General features: G+C 43.4%; 1 long non-coding RNA gene and 1 pseudogene across 1 annotated transcript in view; both read left to right on the top strand.

Moving 5' to 3' along the window:
• The first annotated feature begins 2,511 nt into the window (after positions 1–2,511).
• On the top strand, positions 2,512–4,614 carry LOC111961136 (piggyBac transposable element-derived protein 4-like; annotated as a pseudogene).
• A 10,135-nt stretch (positions 4,615–14,749) lies between these two features.
• LOC111966491 (uncharacterized) overlaps positions 14,750–21,423 on the top strand; it is a 24,911-nt gene continuing 18,237 nt past the window's right edge. Inside the window, exon 1 of the long non-coding RNA XR_002877653.2 lies at positions 14,750–15,117. This is a non-coding gene — a long non-coding RNA (uncharacterized lncRNA). The remainder of the gene's footprint in view (positions 15,118–21,423) is intronic.

Consider the following 21,423-nt stretch of genomic DNA (forward strand, 5'->3'; position numbering starts at 1 on the left):
CAGCACCCCCTGCTCTTCCCTGACTCCAATTGGAATTTTCTTATGTCGTTTTGTTCCTAACTTATTTATGTGGTTCCAGAACTGATTTATTGTCTGTATCTCCTCAAGGTGTAAGCCAATAAGACTTGTTCGGCTTCTACATGTTCCTGGAAATTTTTTCTCGTTTCTCATTACATCACAAAATGTTGCATACTACACATCTAAATCAAATATTGCTTCTTGACATCTTTGCAGAATATGGATGAGTTCTAACAGAGCTCTGCATGCAATTTCAGAACATGGAAAGTCGTTTGACGCATGTATTTTCTTACATTTAGGCCTATGTGGGGTATGTATTTTTTCTGAGTGATTCACAGTAATACCTGGTTGAGAATGTTCATGGGCAACAGAAAATAGAATAAATAGAAGAGAATCAGGAAGTCTACTTGTTTCTCTAATTAAGTAAAAAAAAATGCATTCTTCAACCATCTGTGTAGGGGGTAAGACTTTAAATTTCAAACAAGTTTCTAAACAGTCATGGAGGGTAACTATATAGTCCACCACAGCTTTTCCTTTGACAGACAGATATGGATGTAAAGTTATTGCTTAAGGGGCAAATCTTTCCATTGATGACACACATTTTAGAGTCCGAAGGAATTTCCCCATGATGAATAACAAAGTAATCCAAAGCAACACGTGATGGAATATCATCAATATCATTTATAGTCATCTAACCTCCCAATTCGACTGTTAACCTCTCTGGTACAAGTGGGAACGGTAGCATCCTACCTCGACAACAGCCAGTGAAATTGCAGGGCGCCAAATTCAAAACAACAGAAATCCCATAATTAAAATTCCTCAAACATACAAGTATTATACACCATTTTAAAGATAAACTTCTTGTAAATCCAAACACAGTGTCCGATTTCAAAAAGGCTTTACTGCGAAAGCACACCATGTGATTATGTTAGGACAGCGCCTAGTCACAGAAAACCATACAGCCATTTTCTAGCCAAGGAGAGGGCTCACAGAAGTCAGAAATAACGATTAAATTAATCACTAACCTTTGATGATCTTCATCAGATGGCACTCATAGGACTTCATGTTACACAATACATGTGTTTTGCTCGATAAAGTTCATATTTATATCCAAAAATCTCAGTTTACATTGACGCGTTATGTTCAGAAATGCATTGTCTCAAACAAACATCCGGTGAAAGTGCAGAGAGCCACATCAAATTACAGAAATACTCATCATAAACATTGATCTAAGATACAAGTGTTTAACATACATTTAAAGATAAACTTCTCCTTAATGCAACCGCTGTGTCAGATTTCAAAAAGTCTTTACGGCGAAAGCACACTTTGCGATTATGTTAGGTCAGCGCCTAGCCACGGAAAACCATACAGCCATTTTCCTACCAAGGAGAGGTGTCACAAAAGTCAGAAATAGAGTTAGAATTAATCACTTAGCTTTGATGATCTTCATCTGGTGCCCCTCCCAGGTCTCCATGTTAGACAACAAATGTTTGTTTTGTTTGATAAAGTCCATCATTTATGTCCAAATACCTCCTTTTTGTTCATGCGTTTAGTCCAGTAATCCAAAATGCACAAGGCACGAGCACAAAGTTTAGACGAAAAGTCAAAAAAGTTAAATTACAGTTTGTAGAAACATGTCAAACAATGTATAGAATCAATCTTTAGGATGTTTTTATCATAAATCTTCAATAATATTCCAACCGGACAATTCCTTTGTCTTTAGAAATGAAAAGGAACAGAGCTCGTGCTCACGGCCGCGTGCATGACTAAACTAAAGGGTTTCAACCAGACCACTGGTTCAAACAGCTCTTATTCGCTCCCCTTTCATAGTAGAAGCCTGAAACAATGTTCTAAATACTGTTGACATCTAGTGGAAGCCCTAGGAGGTGCAATCTGACCCCATAGACACAGTATATTGCATAGGCAATCACTTAACCCTCCCGTTGTCTCGGCGGGTCAGAGTGACCCCGGGCAGTTCCGAGTTGATTCCCCGTGTCTGTGTGGGTCAGAGTGACCCTGGCAGTGTTAGCAAGGTGTATGTTGTAACCCTCCTACCCCTGTGTGGGCGGGGTCATAGTGACGTCAGAGTGACCCCGGGCAGCGTTACGAGTTGATTCCCTGTGTCTGTGTGGGTCAGAGTGACCCTGGCAGCGTTAGCAAGGTGTATGTTGTAACCCTCCTACCCCTGTCTGGGCTGGGTCAGAGTGACCCTGGCCCTGTGTTACGAGTTGTTCCCCTCTGTCTGGGCCGGGTTAGAGTGACCCTGGCACCACTTGTCCCCAAGAACTCAGTGCACGACCTCGGTGCTATCACACGGGGAGGCCAGCCAAGCGTACCGGATGGGCCGAAGGGCCGAAGGAGCAGACAGGCAGGGCCGACCACGCGCCTCGTCCATTCGCGTGCCTCGTCCCATTCACGTGGCCACTGTAAGCCGGCCGTAGAGAGGCTACTAATATTGTCAGGAAGAAGAAGAAGAAGAAGATGAGGACGACGATGAGGACGACGACGAGGAGGAATACGACCCCGCTGAGCGTGAGCCCTCCGCCTACGACGCCTCGCAGTCCTGGTTTCAGCGTGGCTCAGGTCCTGGAACAGATATCCTCTAGTGTCGACCAAGAAGACGAAGAAGACTACTGTGATTCCGAAGAGGAGGACGTTTCGGAAGATGAAGACGGTGAGGAATACAACCCCGAGCGCGATGCGGACTATGCCGACGACTCGGCCTCGCGGTCGTGCTCCTCTTCGGAGGAAGAGCGAGAGCGAGAGGGAGACACGGCCGCTGCCCGAGAGCGAGACAGAGAGCCAGACAGAGAGCGAGAGCGAGACAGAGAGCAAGAGCGAGACAGAGAGCCAGATCGAGAGCGAGACAGAGAGCCAGAGCGAGACAAAGAGGACGCGGCGGCAGCCGCCCGAGCCCAAAGGGAGACATTGCTGTCAAAAAACGGCAAAATCAAAAATGGTCCTCAGTGGCCTATCGCGGCCCGGACCGGCCCCGCGCCATCCGCCGGCCCGGCCCCGCCTGACGCCGGGCCCACGGCCTACGCCGCGTCGCGAGCGCTCGACATCGCGTCCACCTTCCGGCTGTTTGTCACACCGGCGATAGAAAGGATAATTGTGGACATGACAAATCTGCAGGGGGTGAGAAAATACGGCGACGGCTGGCGACCCATGGACTCCACCGACCTGCGCGCCTACGTAGGACTGCTGATCCTAGCCGGCGTCTAMAGGTCCCGAGGYGAGGCCGCGGCCAGCCTGTGGGAYGCSGAGAGCGGCAGGACCGTGTTCCGCGCCACCATGCCGCTCAARGTGTTTCACAAGTACTCGAGGCTGCTGCGATTCGACGACCGCCAGTTGAGACCCGCGAGACTCGCCACCGWCAGACTGGCGGCCRTAAGAGAGGTGTGGGACMTGTGGGAGKAGCGGCTGCCGGCCCTCTACAACCCGGGGCCCGACGTGACGGTGGACGAACAACTGGTCCCGTTCAGAGGTACCGTCTATGTATCTGTGTATGTACGTGTAGCATAGAGAGCAGTAGCAGTAGTAGCAATCGGCAGTAGTAGCATCGACAGTAGCGGCGCTGTCCTTTCCGACAGTACATTCCCAGCAAGCCGGCCAAATACGGCATCAAGTCGTGGGTGGCCTGCGACGCCAAGTCCAGCTACGCTTGGAAGATGCAAGTGTACACCGGCAAGGTGGCCGGCGGAGGCCCCGAGAAGAACCAGGGCGCGCGCGTCGTCCTCGATCTGAACAAGGGATTGCCGGGCAGTCACAACGTCACGTGTGACAATTTCTTCACCTCCTACGAACTCGGGTAGCGGCTCCTCAAGAGGAACCTCACCATGGTCGGCACGGTGCGAAAGAACAAGCCCGAGCTCCCTCCCGCGCTGCTCCAGTCCAAGGGCAGACAGGTCTCGTCCTCCAGGTTCACCTTCACGCCCACCGCCACTCTAGTGTCCTACCTGGCAAAGAGAAATAAGAACGTGGTACTTCTGAGCACGCTGCACGCGGAGCCCGACGTTAGTGATCGCCACGACCGGAAGCCGGCCCTCATCCTAGACTACAACYGCAACAAGGGCGGCGTGGACAACCTAGACAAGGTGGTCGGGACCTACAGCTGCAGACGGATGACCGCCCGCTGGCCCCTGGTCATCTTCCACAACATCCTCGACGTGTCCTCCTACAACGCCTTTGTCATATGGCGAGAGATCAAGCCCGACTGGATGCCTGGGAAGCGGAACAAGAGGAGGGTGTTCCTGGAGCAGCTCGGAAAGGCACTCGTGAAGCCCTTGATCCAAAGAAGGCAGCGTCTCCCCCGCACCGAAGCCGCGTCCGCACTTGTCAAAGTCCTACAGGGTGCCACCGCCGAGGCTCATCCGCAAGCCCGGGAGCGAGCCGCTGGCCCGGCCGCCGCGGACACCCCAGCCGGCCCCGCTGGGGGCGAGTAAGAGGAAGAGGTGTCAGCTCTGCCCACCCAAGAAAGACCCCAAGACACACACCGCGTGCTGCAGGTGTAAGAAATACATCTGCAAAGGCTGTTCACACSCATACTGTCACACTTGTGCCCACTGGGCCTTTAGCCAAGACGGGACAGGGTGACAGGGGGGACACTAAGTGTGCTAGACATAATAGGAGGACAACGGGAGGGTTATGAACCAGTGTATCTTTCATTTGCTGTACAACATGTATTTTTTTGTAAAGTTTATGATGAGTTCTTTGGTTAGATTACGTGACTGTCCAAAATATCTCCGGACAATTTGGTGCATCATGGCTACATATTCACAATGTAAAACCAGGATTTGTACCTCTAAATATGCACATTTTCGAACAAAACATAAATGTATTGTATAACATGATGTTATAAGACTGTCATCTGATGAAGTTGTTCAAGGTTAGTGATACATTTTATCTCTATTTGTGGGTTTTGTGAAAGCTACCTTTGCGGTGAATAAATGGCGTTGTGTGTTTGGCTATTGTGGTGAGCTAATATAAATATATATTGTGTTTTCGCTGTAAAACATTTTAAAAATCGGAAATGATGGCTGGATTCACAAGATATTTATCTTTCATTTGCTGTATTGGACTTGTGATTTCATGAAATTATATTATATGATATCCCTGTCGCGTTAGGCTAGGCTATGCTAGTCAGCTTTTTTGATGAGGAGGATCCCGGATCCGGGAGAGAGAAGCGGTAGAGGTTAACAAAATTCTTATTTTACAATGACGGCCTACCCTTGCCAAACCCTCCCCTAACCCGGACGACACTGGGCCAATTGTGCGCCACCGTATGGGACTCCCGATCATGGCCGGTTGTGATAAAGCCCGGGATCGAACCAGGGTCTGTTTATCCAATACCGAACTCATTACACTAGCCTACATTGTTACATTGAGTGTCAGTTAAGGTTGGGTGATTTTGAAAAGTGGCTAAAAAAGTTTGTCAAGCCCTGTGTGGTAGGAGTAATTACTCAGAATGTCACTAGTGTGCTTCCCTTCTGTGTACTTTCCTATTCCATTCTTTATTGCCCATTTGTCAATAGGTAGCTGAAGAATGAATCCTTATCCCATCAGCACTAGATAGTAGATGGTTGTGGTTATAACATGTAGGCAACATAGTGCCTCTTTCTAAACCATTGTTAACTTTCATTCCTGGAATTTATCAAATTGTACAGACCATGAAAGCTCATATACACAAGAAGCAAAAAGTATTTCCATCTAAATATTTGAAATTGGACCGATTCCACCAGATAGGGAAATCATAAATCAGACAGTAACTGATATGATTACAAAGTAACCTAACTTTGCACAACACATTTCCACCAATGTTGTTATTGGAAAAGGTAGCTAAAGTTTACACATTTATCAAGAGCTCTACATGTGAATGATGACGTTGTCACTGACTGACTGACGAGAGGTCAGTGAAACCACTTGGGGACAACTTGTACAAAGAGAGACTTCAGTGAAGAGAATGCATCCATGATTAGTTTTACCATCCTTCCAGGATGGTAAAACCGCTGAAAATAAGCGACCGCTGAAAATAAGGTTTGTGGTAAACACAGGCTAAGGAGATCTTATACGTTTGGTTCTATGAGATAATCTTCATCAGCTAACGTCACTTTGTGAATTTATGAAGCATATACAGTATGTAATAAAAAAAAAAGCATAACGCACATAAAGGCTTCAATATTGAACACCTACAGTTGAAGTCGGAAGTTTACATACACTTAGAGGGGAGGGGAGGGTGGGTAGTCTGGGTAGCCATCTGATTAGCTGTCCAGGAGTCTTATGGCTTGGGGGTAGAAGCTGTTATAAAGCCTCTTGGACCTAAACTTGGTGCTCTGGTAGCCCTTGCCGTGCGGTAGCAGAAAGAACAGTCTATGACTAGGGTGGCTGGAATCTTTGACAATTTTTAGGGCTTTGCTCTGACACCGCCTGGTATAGAGGTCCTGGGTGGCAGGAAGCTTGGCCCCAGTGATGTACTGGGCCAATATGCACTATCCTCTGTAGTTCCTTGCGATCGGAGGTCGAGCAGTTATCATACCAGTCAGGATGCTCTTGATGGTGCAGCTGTAGAACTTTTTGAGGATCTGAGGACCCATGCCACATGTTTTCAGTCTCCTGAGGGGGAATAGGCTTTTGTTGTGCTCTCTTCACGACTGTCTTTGTGTGTTTGGACCATGATAGTTTGTTGGTGATGTGGACACCAAGGAACTTGAAGCTACGTGATTACCACATTATAAGCATCATAACATGCACAAGTGGCTCAAATAATTCTCATGGGTCCAATAACACTCTATCTTTTGTGCTTTAGAAACCTGATACCTCTCATGTTAATGGCTGTGTAAAACACATCCTTTTCTGTCACGCCGTAGCAGAAATATCCAATCAGGACAAGTTAACACAGTTAATACATAAACTAATAACCTACATTAAATTGCTGGTTATGTACAGGCATACTGCCATTATTAAATCATACACTAAATCAACAACTGTCTTTTGTTCTCCTGAGCGCTCTATCGCTCCCTGCTTTCACTCTGCTGTCTTGCATGCAGATGTCCCTGTATATCTAATACCGTTTCCGTCTTGTACTCGACAGCAATGAGATGGAACAGCAAACCTTTATACCACTTGTTGATTTAATGAATAAGCCCTATTTTCAAATAAATTCCAATGTGTCTGTGTGTGTCTGTGTATGTACAGTACCAGTCAAAAGTTTGGACACCTACTCATTCAAGGGTTTTTCTTTATTTTTACTATTTTCTACTTGTAAACTAATAGTGAAGACATCAAAACTATTAAATGACACATATGGAATCATGTACTGTATTAACCAAAAAAGTGTTAAACAAATCAAAGTATATTTTATATTTGAAAGTAGCCACCCTTGCATTGATGACAGCTTTGCACACTCTTGGCATTCTCTCAACCAGCTTCATGAGGAATGCTTTTCCAACAGTCTTGAAGGAGTTCCCACATATGCTGAGCACTTGTTGGCTGCTTTTCCTTCACTCTGTGGACTCATCCCAAACCATCTCAATTGGGTTGAGGTCGGGTGATTGAGGAGGCTATGTCATGTGATGCAGAACTCCATCACTCTCTTTCTTGGTCAAATAGCCTTTACCTAGCCTGGAGGTGTGTTTTGGGTCATTGTTCTGTTGAAAAACAAATTATAGTCCCACTAAGTAAGTGTATGTGTGTGTGTGTGTGTGTGTCTGTGCGCCTACAGCTGTATTTTGGAAAATGTTTAATGATGTTGACTACTTTAAACGTCTTCTTCTCCAGAACCGTTGGATCCACTATTTTCCAAAACTCTTGCTGAAACAATATGGCCGCTATGAGCCAAAGAGCTTCCATTAATGGTTATTCCTGTCCATCAGCGCCACAATGTGGCCAAACTCAAACAATAGTTAAAAGGTTAGATAGATAGATATCCTTGAGCATGTGGACCAAATGTTATCACGCTGAGTCAAACGAATAAGAGACATAAAAATGTACGCATTATAGTGCCATAGTGTGGTCAATATAAATGTGCTTGCATATGTTCAGTCTTCTCAGTGTTTGGAACATGTGTACCAAGATTCGTTACAATACAAATATCCATGACTGATTTATATGCATTTACAGTGCATTCAGAAAGTATTCAGAACCCTTGACTTTTTCCACATTTTGTTAAGTTACAACCATCCTTATTCTAAAATTTACTTTAAAAAATAAATCTACACACAATACCGCATAATAATAAGGCAAAATATGTTTTTTAGAAACGTTTACAAATATATATAAAAAACAAATATCACATTTACATAAGTATTCAGACCCTTTACTCAGTACATTGTTGAAGCACCATTGGCAGCAATTACAGCCTCAAGTCTTCTTTAGTATGACGCTACAAGCTTGGCACACCTGTATTTGGGGAGTTTCTCCAATTCTTCTCTGCAGACCCTCTCATGTTCTGTCAGGTTGGATGGGAGCATTGCTGCACATTTATTTTCAGGTTTCTCTAGGGATGTTTGATCGGGTTCAGGTCCGGGCTCTGGCTGGGCCACTCAAAGACATTCAGAGACTTGTCCCGAAGCCACTCATGCGTTGTCTTGGCTGTGTGCTTAGGGTTGTTGTCCTGTTGGAAGGTGAACCTTCGCCCCAGTCTGAGGCCCTTAGCGCTCTGATGCAGGTTTGCATCAAGAATCTCTCTGTACTTTGTTCCGCTCATCTTCCTAATACTAGCCTGTTCAACTGCTTTCATATCGTCTAAGATCCCCAAAGATTGGAACGCTGCCGCCGTCATCCACCTCTTCAAAGGGGGAGATTCTAGACCCAAATTGTTGCAGACCTATATCAATCCTACCCTGCCTTTATAAGGTCTTCGAATGCCAAGTTAATAAACAGATCACCAACCATTTCGAATCCCACTGTATCTTCTCCGCTATGCAATCTGGTTTCAGAGCTGGTCATGGGTGCACCTCAGCCACGCTCAAGGTCCTAAACGATATCATAACCACCATCGATTAAAGACAATACTGTGCAGCCGTGTCAATCGACCTGGCTAAGGCTTTCGACTCTATCAATCACCACCTTCTTATCGGCAGACTCAACAGCCTTGGTTCCTCAAATGACTGCCTCACCTGGTTCACCAACTACTTCTCAGAGAGTTCAGTGTGTCAAATCGGAGGGCCTGTTGTCCGGACCTCTGGCAGTGTCTATGGGGGTGCCACAGGGTTCAATTCTCGGGCCAACTCTTTTCTCTGTATACATCAATGATGTCGCTCTTGCTGCTGCTGATTCTCTGATCCACCTCTACGCAGACGACACCAATCTGTGTACTTCTGGCCCTTCTTTGGGCACTGTGTTAACTAACCTCCAGACGAGCTTCAATGCCATACAACTCTCCTTCCGTGGCCTCCAACTGCTCTTACATGCAAGTAAAGTAAAGCTAAACGCATGCTCTTCAACCGATCGCTGCCCGCACCCGCCCGCCCGTCCAGCATCACTACTCTGGATGATTCTGACTTAGAATATGTGGACAATTACAAATACCTATGTGTCTGGTTAGACTTTGAACTCTCCTTCCAGACTCACATTAAGCATCTCCAATCCAAAATTATATCTAGAACTGGCTTCCTATTTCGCAACAAAGCATCCTTCACTCATGCTGCCAAACATACCCTCGTAAAACTGACTATCCTATTGATCCTTGACTTCGGCGATGTCATTTTTTAAATAGCCTCCAACACTCTACTCTGTATGCTCTCGTTGGCTGGCCCTCGCTACATATTCGTTGCCAAACCTACTGGCTCCAGGTCATCTATAAGTCTTTGCTAGGTAAAGCCCCGCCTTATCTTAGCTCACTGGTCACCATAGCAGCACCCACCCGTAGCACGCGCTCCAGCAGGTATATTTCACTGGTCACCCCCAAAGCCTATTCATCCTTTGGCCGCCTTTCCTTCCAGTTCTCTGCCTCCAGTGACTGGAACGAATTGCAAAAATCACTGAAGCTGGAGACTCATATCTCACTCACTAACTTTAAGCAGCTCACAGATCACTGTACCTGTACATAGCCCATCCAACTACCTCATCCCCATACTGTTATTTAAATTTTTTTTGCTCGTTTGCACCCCAGTATCTCTACTTGCACATTCATCTTCTGCACATCTATCACTCCAGTGTTTAATTGCTCAATTGTAATTACTTCGCCACTACGGACTATGTATTGCCTTACCTCCCTAATCTTACCTCATTTTCACACACTGTATATAGATTTTTTCCTATTATGTTATTGACTGTACGTTTGTTAATTCCGTGTGTAACTCTGTGTTGTTGTTTGTGTTGCACTGCTCTGCTTTATCTTAGCAAGGTCGCAGATGTTAATGAGAACTTGTTCTCAACTGGCCTACCTTGTTAAATAAAAATAAAAAGTAGTGGCTTCTGTCTGGCTACTCTACCATAAAGGCCTGATTTGTGGAGTGCTGCACTGATGGTTGTCCTTCTGGAAGGTTCTCCCATCTCCACAGAGGAACGCTGTAGCTCTGTCAGAGTGTCCATCGGGTTCTTGGTCACCTCCCTGACCAAGGCCCTTCTACTCCGATTGCTCAGTTTGGCCAGGCGGACAGCTGGAGTAAACCTCCACATCTGGAAGAAACCTGGAACCATCCCTATGGTGAAGCATGGTGGTGGCAGCATCATCATGCTGCGGGGATGTTTTTCAGTGGCAGGACTGGGAGACTAGTCAGGATCGAGGGAAAGATGAATGGGGCAAAGTACAGAGATTAAAGATTTCCTTGATGAAAACCTGCTCCAGAGTGCTCAGGACATCAGACTGGAGCGAAGGTTCATCTTCCAACAGGACAACAACCCTAAGCACACAGCCAAGACAACGCAGGAATGGCTTCGGGACAGCCAGAGCTTGGACTTGAACCTGATCGAACATCCCTGGATAAACTTGAAAAAAGCCTGTGCAGCAATGCTCCCCCTCCAACCTGAGATTGACGAGGGGAAAAAACGATTCAATCCATTTTAGAATAAGGCTATAATGTAACAAAATGTGTAAAAATTACAGGGGTCTGAATACTTCCCGAATGCACCGTATAATAATTTGCTATTTTTTTTGCTGGACTGATGGCATGCATCTGATGGTAAGTCTGAGGGGAGGGAGGGTGCAGCGGTGAGGCTGACTCACCCGACTCACATCCCTCCGCTCTCCCTCCTTCCGCAGAGAAAAGGGGCTATAGTCATTCATTGCAGCTTATCAAAGTTTTGAGCAAAGTGTTGACAATGCAAAATAACAACATAAACATGAACTTACTCATAAAAAAACAGTTAATTGTTGTATTCGTTGAGTCTCTCTTTACTCATGGTTTTACACGTTTTGAAATCTCACAGTATCAGATTTGCTGCAAATTCAAGCCTTCTTTTTTCAGTCTATGACTCGTGTGCAGACACGGTGATCTGAGCTATCTGATTGGCTAGTAGTATAGTTGCACATGAAATGGTTCAGAATAGAACTAGTGCATCTACCGCCAACAGCGCAAAACAAATAAAATAGGTTTGCAAGTCTTTATTGTTGTTTTTTTACAGAAATGTTTGGTGATTGACTAGGAATGCCATGGACCGGTTGGTTACCCCTGTTTTAGACGCTTTTCACATACTGCCGCAACTCAGTCAGCTAGACCTATTGCCATGCACACTACCCAATTTGCAGGCTTCCCAAACACTGGTGATTTGAAACAATCCACAGGTAACACATTTTTAAAGAAGCTAATTATCCTGTTGCTAAGTCATCCTCCCTGGTGAAGTATTTTGAATGATTTTAGTTAGACATGAATAATCAGGGGCGCAACTTTCAGTGGAGATGGGGGACATGTCCCCCACACATTCTGAAATATCATTTTTGTCCCCCCCCAGTTGTATTATTGGAATGTGATACAAAACGGTGCAACAGTGTGCTTTAGGACCATGGCGCCTCTGAGCGGTCAGGTAGGCTGCGACTGGATTTAGGACCACACGGACACTACAGAGTGGGCTGACAAGCCGTGTGAAGGCAAAGCCTCTGGAAGGCTGGCTGGCTGGACCAGCACAGGAGAGTTGACGATAGTTCAGTGTACGCATTGTGCTCTTTCACCAAATTGTAAAAGGAATAGAAACTGGTCTAACTACTCTTTAGTTGCATGATGTAGCTGGCAAGGTAACTGCTGTTTAACGTAACAGAAAAAAAGTGTTGTTTATTCACTATGCTGAGCTAGTATTATAACTGACATGAAACGTCATCCCCTCAACTGAGGTGAATGAATAAGCTACGCTAGTGAGTAGCTACCACAACCAGATCATCTCTAGCCTCTAGTTATCTGTCAGATAGTAATAATATGGACATGTTTTGTAGCCTTTGTTTTGTCACGTTTCAGAAGTAAATAAACTTTGTAAGCTTTCGCCAGTTGATGTACTGTTAGAAAGAGAGCTGGCAAAAAGTTGGCTTACGTTAGCTATTATTTTTGCCTCAATCAAACTAGACCTGAATCAAACGATGAAACCATTGGACAAACGATTGAAGATTGATATTCTGATGTTTTTTCAGTGCAGTGTGAGTTGTATTAGTCAGTATGTCAATATAACGATATTGACTTGTCAGTTCCCCTAGCTAATTCCCTACTTTTCACACTGACACAGTAATAAACAGCTCTAACATTACAGGCTTCACTGTCATGGTGCACAGTAGAGGTCTGTGCAGGACCGATTTCTTCATCCTGCAGGCACCTGCTGGCTTTTTGTCAACTCCCACCCGCTACTGCAAGAACTGGTCCCAAACCCAACAGCAATCCCATTATGTGATTTTAGGCGTATGTGACGCAGCTCACTTGCGCACGATATGCAATATCAAATGTGCAAAAATAACTTAAGAAATAGGTTAAATTACCAGAGATTCAGCCAATGTGCTAGATGCAGTTTGAAGAGAACAGAGTTTGGAGAGACTTTCGCTTGAGCTATTTTTATAGCCTACCTTTTAGGAGTTGGAAGATTTTCAGACTGAGAAATATGGGTGATCAACACTTAGGCCTATTTCTAGGTAATGTAGTAAAGTATAGCCTAATCATAGGCCTATTTAGGAAGTACCTTTCCTTGGCAAGATAATTGTCCCATGCTTCTCCGCCCATGTATACATAGGCTATAGCCTACTCTATTTAATTGAGACCACATGCGCACCCGATCTCGTAGGTATGGCAACTGAACTGGAGGCAGTAAGAATGATGACAGTGACACTTGCTACATTTCGCAGAGTCCTATAGGATACAGCTTACCTTTTAGAAGGTCGATTTGCAGGCAGAGACAATTAAATGGGTAATCCATACTTATTGAAAATGAAAAGGCGCAACGCTCGCTCACCATAGTAGCCGAACCTATGTGCATGTTGTGCCTTTTCCTTTTCAATCATGATTACGTTTTTTGATTGCACTTCGACTAACGTTGGTTGAGCGTCCTCCACTTCTTTTCATGATGAATATTTATTCACAGACACTGTAGCAAACTACAGTCAAATCATATTTAAGTTAATTTCATATTCAAGTTAACTGCCACGTGATACTTCGCCCATGTAGGTACCATACTCTATTTCAATGAGACCACACATACTAGACGCACTTGACCTCTCACGCCCAAATAGGAGAGGTAGGCTACTAAAGTTGAAGCAGCGAATTCTGAATGTGTGAATAATGCAAAAAAAAATGTTTTTAATACAAATCGGTAGGCTAACGCATAGAAAGCAGAAAGAGGACAGTTTAAAAAGAATCTGTGGGATAACAAAAATATTTTCATCCCAAAGTCACCTGTCTGACCACCCACATTCACCTGCAGCATGAAAAATGCCTACCGCGCCGCAATGATCTCCGTCAGGAACCATAGGTCCTGCAGGCATCCTGTGGAAATGCAGCCCTCGAGTGCAGTCAGTACACAACAATATGCTCATCATGTCTTCGCAAGATCAGATGGTGACAGGGGTCCCAGCAGGGTCAGATAGCAAGGTAAGACCAGTCTACAGAGCTCAGGTGAATTTTACAGTATATTCAGTGAATGACACAAAGTTCCATCTTGAATTGATGGGTAGACCTACAGTAGCTACAGGACAACAGCTTAAAGCTACAGTCTCAGATCTGAGAATAATGTTAATTTAAATTATTGAGCCATTGATTCTATACCTGGATAATATAATGTATAAATGTACGCCAAGGTAATTCTTTATCATGCCTCGTTTGAGGAGGATCAGATGGTGATAGAGGTCTCGGCAGAGTCCAGCAGCCAGGGAGTGAGGTGAATTTTTACAGATACAACACTTTATTCTCGCTTTCCAGCAAACACTGGACAAGCCAGATGCTATTTTAAGGCAGTCTGATTTCCAAACTTTATCAAGGGTTGATAGAGGCTTTTCCCCATGACAAAACATGTAAAACAAAAATGCGTGGAAGACCTGGGAGACGCTATTGATGATGAATGGATACAGATACAGTTGAAGTCGGAAGTTTACATACACCTTAGCCAAATACATTTCAACTTAGTTTTTCACAATTCCGGATATTTAATCCTAGTAAAAATACCCTGTCTTAGGTCAGTTAGGATCACCACTTTATTTTAAGAAGGTGAAATGTCAGAATAATAGTCGAGATAATTATTTCAGCTTTTATTTCTTTCATCACATTCCCAGTAGGTCAGAAGTTTACATACACTCACTTAGTTTTTGGTACTGTAACGTCCTGACCAGAGTTATTATGTGTTTTGCTTGTTTAGTGTTGGTCAGGACGTGAGCTGGGTGGGAATTCTATGTTGTGTGTCTAGTTTGTCTGTTTCTGTGTCCAGCCTAATATGGTTCTCAATCAGAGGCAGCTGGTAATCGTTGTCCCTGATTGAGAATCATATATAGGAGGCTTGTTTGGTGTTGGGATTTTGTGGGTGATTGTTTCCTGTCTCTGTGTTTGTCTGCACCAGATAGGTCTGTCTCGGTTTTTTCACATTTGTTATTTTGTATGTTGTTTGTAGTGTTTCACTTGTTCTTTAATTAAACATGTTGAACACTAGCCGCGCTGCACTTTGGTCCTCTCCTTCACCCCTGGAAGAAAGCCGTTACAGGTACTATTGCCTTTAAATTGTTTAACTTGGGTCAAACGTTTCGGGTAGCTTTCCACAAGCTTCCCAGAATAAGTTGGGTGAATTTTGGCCCATTCCTCCTGACAGAGCTGGTGTAACTGAGTCAGGTTTGTAGGCCTCCTTGCTCGCACACGCTTTGTCAAAGGATTGAGGTCAGGGCTTTGTGATGGCCACTCCAATACCTTGACTTTGTTGTCCTTAAGCCATTTTGCCACAACTTTGGAAGTATGCTTGGGGTCATTGTCCATTTGTCCATTTGGAAGACCCATGTGCCACCAAGCTTTAACTTCCTGACTGATGTCTTGAGATGTTGCTTCAATATATCCACATAATTCCTTATGGTGCCATCTATCTTTGGAAGTGCAACTGACCCTCCTGCAGCAAAGCACCCCCACAACATGATGTTTCATGGTTGGGATGGTGTTCTTCGGCTTGCAAACCTCCCCCTTTTTCCTCCAAACATACCGCTGGTCATTACGGCCAAACAGATCTATTTTTGTTTCATCAGACCAGAGGACAATTCTCCAAAAAGTACGATATTTGTCCCCATGTGCAGTTGCAAACCGTAGTCTGTCTTTTTTATGGCGGTTTTGGATCAGTGGCTTCTTCCTTGCTGAGCGGCCATTTCAGGTTATGTCGATATAGTACTCGTTTTACTGTGGATATAGATACTTGTGTACCTGTTTCCTCCAGCATCTTCACAAGGTACTTTCCTGTTCTGGAAATGATTTGCACTTTTCGCAACATAGTACGTTAATCTCTAGGAGACAGAAGGCGTCTCCTTCCTGTGCGGTATGACATCTGCATGGTCCCATGGTGTTTGTACTTACTATTGTTTGTACAGATGAACGTGGTACCTTCAGGTGTTTGGAAATTGCTCCCAAGGATGAACCAGACTTGGAGGTCTACAATTTTGTTTCTTAGTTCTTGGCTGATTTCTTTTGATTTTCCCATGATGTCAAGCAAAGAGGCACTGAGTTTCAAGGTAGACCTTGAAATACATCCACATGTACACCTCCAATTGACTCAAATGATGTAAATGATGTAAATTAGCCTATCAGAAGTTTCTAAAGCCATGACATAATTTTCTGGAATTTTCCAAGCTGTTTAAAGGCACAGTCAATATAGTATATGTAAACTTCTGACTGGAATTGTGATACAGTGAATAAGTGAAATAATCTGTCTGTAAACAATAGTTGGAAAAATGACTTGTCATGCACAAAGTAGATGTCGAAACCGACTTGCCAAACTAAAGTTTGTTAACAAGAAATTTGTGGAGTGGTTGAAAAACGAGTTTTAATGACTCCAACCTAATTGTGTGTTAACTTCCGACTTCAACTGTATGTTAGAATACCCAGGCATGTTCATATAATCTCAGACAAATTACTGCAGTTTAAGACCATCCATAGAACGTACTAATTGCTAATGCAGTAAGACATTGTATTATTCTGCTGGATGTGTAAAGCACAAAAGGGGACATATTTGCATACAGTATGTTGCGGTCTTGAGAAGGCTGGCAGAATTCTGGCAAGGAGTATGTTATTTTATCTCAGCATGTCTACAGATTCTACCTGTTTTTGTTTGCTTGGAAATGTTGATACTGGAGTCTTATCAGAAAAAACAGTGTAACCTTGCATTTATAGTGGCTAATAAATGCATTGCCAATAATTGGAAGGTTGCTTATTCTCCCACAATGTATAGAAGTTATGTACAGTATCCCTAGATTTTTTTTTTTAAAGATTAAGGGTATACTGTGCAACGTTTATACGATCTGGATGCCTTATATATGGAATACTGTATTGAAATTTCTGTATTGAAAACATGCACACATCAGGGGAGATTTAAGGCAATGCCTAGCTGCTGGGCTGCTCAGTCCTGACTCTGGAAGTGTGCTGTACTGTTGTCACTGGCCTTGGCCTAACACACCTGAAACCAATAGTGAATGTTTCACTAAGATCCTAAAGCTGAGTGGACTGTGTTGGGTTGTGGCGCTACAGGTCCGTGGACCCCTAGAAGCAGGACGGGGTGACCCAGCTATAGTGTGCAAATTAAATCAAATCAAATCAAATGTTATTTGTCACATACACATGGTTAGCAGATGTTAATGCGAGTGTAGCGAAATGCTTGTGCTTCTAGTTCCGACAATGCAGTAATAACCAACAAGTAATCTAACCTAACAATTCCACAACTACTACCTTATACACACAAGTGTAAAGGGATAAAGAATATGTACATAAAGATATATGAATGAGTGATGGTACAGAACGGCATAGGCAAGATGCAGTAGATGGTATAGAGTACAGTATATACTTATGAGATGAGTAATGTAGGGTATATAAACATAAAGTGGCATAGTTTAAAGTGGCTAGTGATACATGTATTCCATAAAGATGGCAAGATGCAGTAGATGATATAGAGTACAGTATATACATATACATATGAGATGAGTAATGTAGGGTATGTAAACATTATATTAAGTGGCATTGTTTAAAGTGGCTAGTGATACATTTTTACATAATTTCCATCAATTCCCATTATTCAAGTGGCTGGAGTTGAGTCAGTATGTTGGCAGCGGCCGCTAAATGTTAGTGGTGGCTGTTTAACAGTCTGATGGCCTTGAGATAGAAGCTGTTTTTCAGTCTCTCGGTCCCTGCTTTGATGCACCTGTACTGACCTCGCCTTCTGGATGTGAACAGGCAGTGGCTCGGGTGGTTGTTGTCCTTGATGATCTTTATGGCCTTCCTGTGACATCGGGTGCTGTAGGTGTCCTGGAGGGCAGGTAGTTTGCCCCCGGTGATGCGTTTTGCAGACCTCACTACCCTCTGGAGATTCTTACGGTTGTGGGCGGAGCAGTTGCCGTACCAGGCGGTGATACAGCCTGACAGGATGCTCTCGATTGTGCATCTGTAGAAGTTTGAGTGCTTTTGGTCACAAGCCGAATTTCTTCAGCCTCCTGAGGTTGAAGAGGCGCTGCTGCGCCTTCTTCACAACGCTGTCTGTGTGGGTGGACCAATTCAGTTTGTCCGTGATGTGTACACCGAGGAACTTAAAACTTTCCACCTTCTCCACTACTGTCCCGTCGATGTGGATAGGGAAATTAAGAACTCTACAGTACTATTAGGCCTATGATATGAATTATATGGAGGGTGCACTGTTTCTGTGTGTTAATGTGTAGGTGTATGTGTGTTTTCATTCAACTTTTGTTTTCCAAACCTTTCCCTTGAGACGTAAAAAAAAGATGTGAAGGAAGTTGTGCTGGGGAGAGAGTTGAGTTATTGAGTAGACTGTTGGGGGTCGGGCGTGTAGGTGGCTCGGGTTGGCTGGGCGGTCTGGCTGAAATTTGATATAGAGGATGTCTTAAAAGACAATCAAAAGTCATCTTTGTACTTTATTTGTGAAAGTTGTTCATTTGTTAAGCTATTGGTTAAAGGTGCAACACAATATTGAGTATTGAATTATCATGGATCTAGTTCAGTCTTATCAATCACTTAAACATACTTAATCATCTCTTACCGAGCTTGATGACTGTGGGCATTTTTGCTTACTTTTTGTTGTTCCAAATAGTGACGGCTAGAAGGGCCATGGTTCATATTAGATTGTATAGAAATGCAGGAAATGTGCGTTAGATGCCCCCAAAAATGGGAGGGCCACAAGATGCCCTGACAGGTTATGTCCCCCTCTGCAAATAGCACTGCTAGGTGATTTAAAAAGTCAGTCAATCGATCAATAATATAATAATGCTCTTTATTTACAATATGTAGAATAGAAAGGTTCAGAACTTTTGTGAAACATCTCAGCACAGTTGAAAAATATATGGCAAATAGAAATCAAAGCTAGATGGTGTTCAGCGATAGATGGGAGGGGTTGAGTGGAGCTGAAGGATGGAACTAAAAACAAACAAAAGATAACTATTGTAAAATATACTGTGTCTTCAAAATGTACTGTATATAGTATGTACAAGCTGGAAGTAGAAGCCTAAGTGTTGTTGTCCATTAGTTTACTCCAATTAGGGCATGGATGGTAGGGTTAGGGGAAAATAATACATTAAAATATATATTTTAAAGTTTGCATGGATGTATGTATGTGTGTATGTATGTATACACACACATACATACATACAGACATACATATATACACACGTATATTTGCAAAACAAATATTTGGGGGGATTGGAAATGATAAAGACAATTATATTGATGGAAGCCACAATCTATATGCAATATTAAAGCTGATCTACTCAACCCCCCTCAAAAAATGTATAAAAACAATATATGGGAAGCATTCCTCATGAAGCTGGTTGAGAGAATGCCAAGAGTGTGCAAAGCTGCCACCAAGAAAACGGCTGGTTACTTTGAAGAATCTAATATATATATAGTACCAGTCAAATGTTGACACACACCTATTCAAGGGTTTTTATTTATTTGTACTATTTTCTACATTGTAGAATAATAGTGAAGACATCAACACTATTAAATGACACATATGGAATCATGTACTTTAGTAACCAAAAAAAGTGTTAAACAAATCAAAGTATATTTTATATTTGAAAGAAGCCACCCTTTGCCTTGATGACAGCTTTGCACACTCTTGGCATTCTCTCAACCAGCTTCATGAGGAATGCTTTTCCAACAGTCTTGAAGGAGTTCCCACATGTGCTGAGCACTTGTTGCCTGCTTTTCCTTTACTCTGCGGTCCAACTCATCCCAAACCATCTCAATTGGGTTGAGGTCGGGTGATTGTGGAGTCCAGGTCATCTGATGCAGCACTCCATTACACTCATTATTGGTCAAATAGCCCTGATACAGCCTGGAGGTGTGTTTTGGGTCATAGTCCTGTTGAAAAAAAAAAATGATAGTCCCACTTAGGGCAAACCAGATGGGATGGCGTATCGCTGCAGAATGCTGTGGTAGCCATGCTGGTTAAGTGTGCCTTGAATTCTACACATTTATTTTCAGTCAAATGCATTTATAAAGCCCTTTTTACATCAGCAGATGTCACAAAGTACCATACAGAAACCCAGACTAAAACACCAAAACAGCCAGCAATGCAGATGTAGGAAAGCGGGAAGGCAGGCGACACGCTTAGGTCTGTATATTATTCCCATAAAACGCATTGGGGTTATACTTGACTGGACAGAATTTGGCAAGAGTAAGCCCTCTCGCTTCGCCTCTTCCTTTCTGCTGAAACTATATGACAGAAGAAAGCATCTGAGCGAGTGACACAGCACCCACTATATGTAACCCATGTATCTGATGCTGTCTGGCCATAAACAGTAGATACATGGTTTACACATACTTTTGCTATCTCAGATAGTTTAACTCAGATTGAATTGTCTTTCTGTTGGCATAAATATGCATAAAATGCATCCTCCAATTGCAATGTCTGCCTATGCCCACACATTGTCTCAAGAACATTTTGTGTTTTTCATACCCTCAAACTAAGTTATGCATAACTCATTTAAAAAAATGTCAATCATGAATGATCATTCTTACCATGATTTATTGGTGAAATAACCAGTCTAACAGTAAACTACTTGCATCTGCATGCCAGTCATTTGATCTCAATTAGTTTCATTGGAATATGCATTTAAATCTTATTGAATTACTGTTTCATGAACATATTATAGCGTAGCCTACAGCCTTCCTGTATTTTGTTTAAATCCAAGCACATTCTGCCTGGAGGTGCACACGATGGAGTTTTGGCTGCATGATAAAAAACAGCGTCTATTCAGCTAACTTTCCTAAAATCTCATGAGAAATGTTTTTGATGTAACAGTAACATTATACTATGCTATTAGATTTGTTTATTTTATGTAGCATACTAAGTAATCGTTATGGGATCTTCCAAGACATTGATTCAGCCTTGATCTAACTTTACTAAACGAACACCATTGTGAGAAGTGGCAGAGCAACACTCCGGTGCAGTCCAGCAGCACTACACCCCTGCTCCCACTGCATCCAACGAGCTAACTGAAGCTTACCTAGCATACCGTTTCTCCTCATGCAAAATTTGGTGATGCAGAAATGAGAGACCACGTGTGACTGTTTTGTGAAAATCTGGGAATATTTGGCCAAGGAAACTACATTTCTGGTTGGTCTCAGGGAATGTAATACAGTTCGGAAGAGAGACTTTAAAAATGGGATTGTGTGAAGTAGCACCTTTCAGTCTAATACCGCTATTTACTTTTAACCTTTCACTGCTACCAAACCCGGAACGGGAGCACCCCCCACAGTAAAAAAGCTGACTAGCATAGCCTAGCATAGCGTCACAAGTAAATACAAGCATCTA

This window comes from Salvelinus sp. IW2-2015, linkage group LG1 (genome assembly GCF_002910315.2).
Source record: "Salvelinus sp. IW2-2015 linkage group LG1, ASM291031v2, whole genome shotgun sequence".
Lineage (NCBI taxonomy): Eukaryota > Metazoa > Chordata > Actinopteri > Salmoniformes > Salmonidae > Salvelinus > Salvelinus sp. IW2-2015.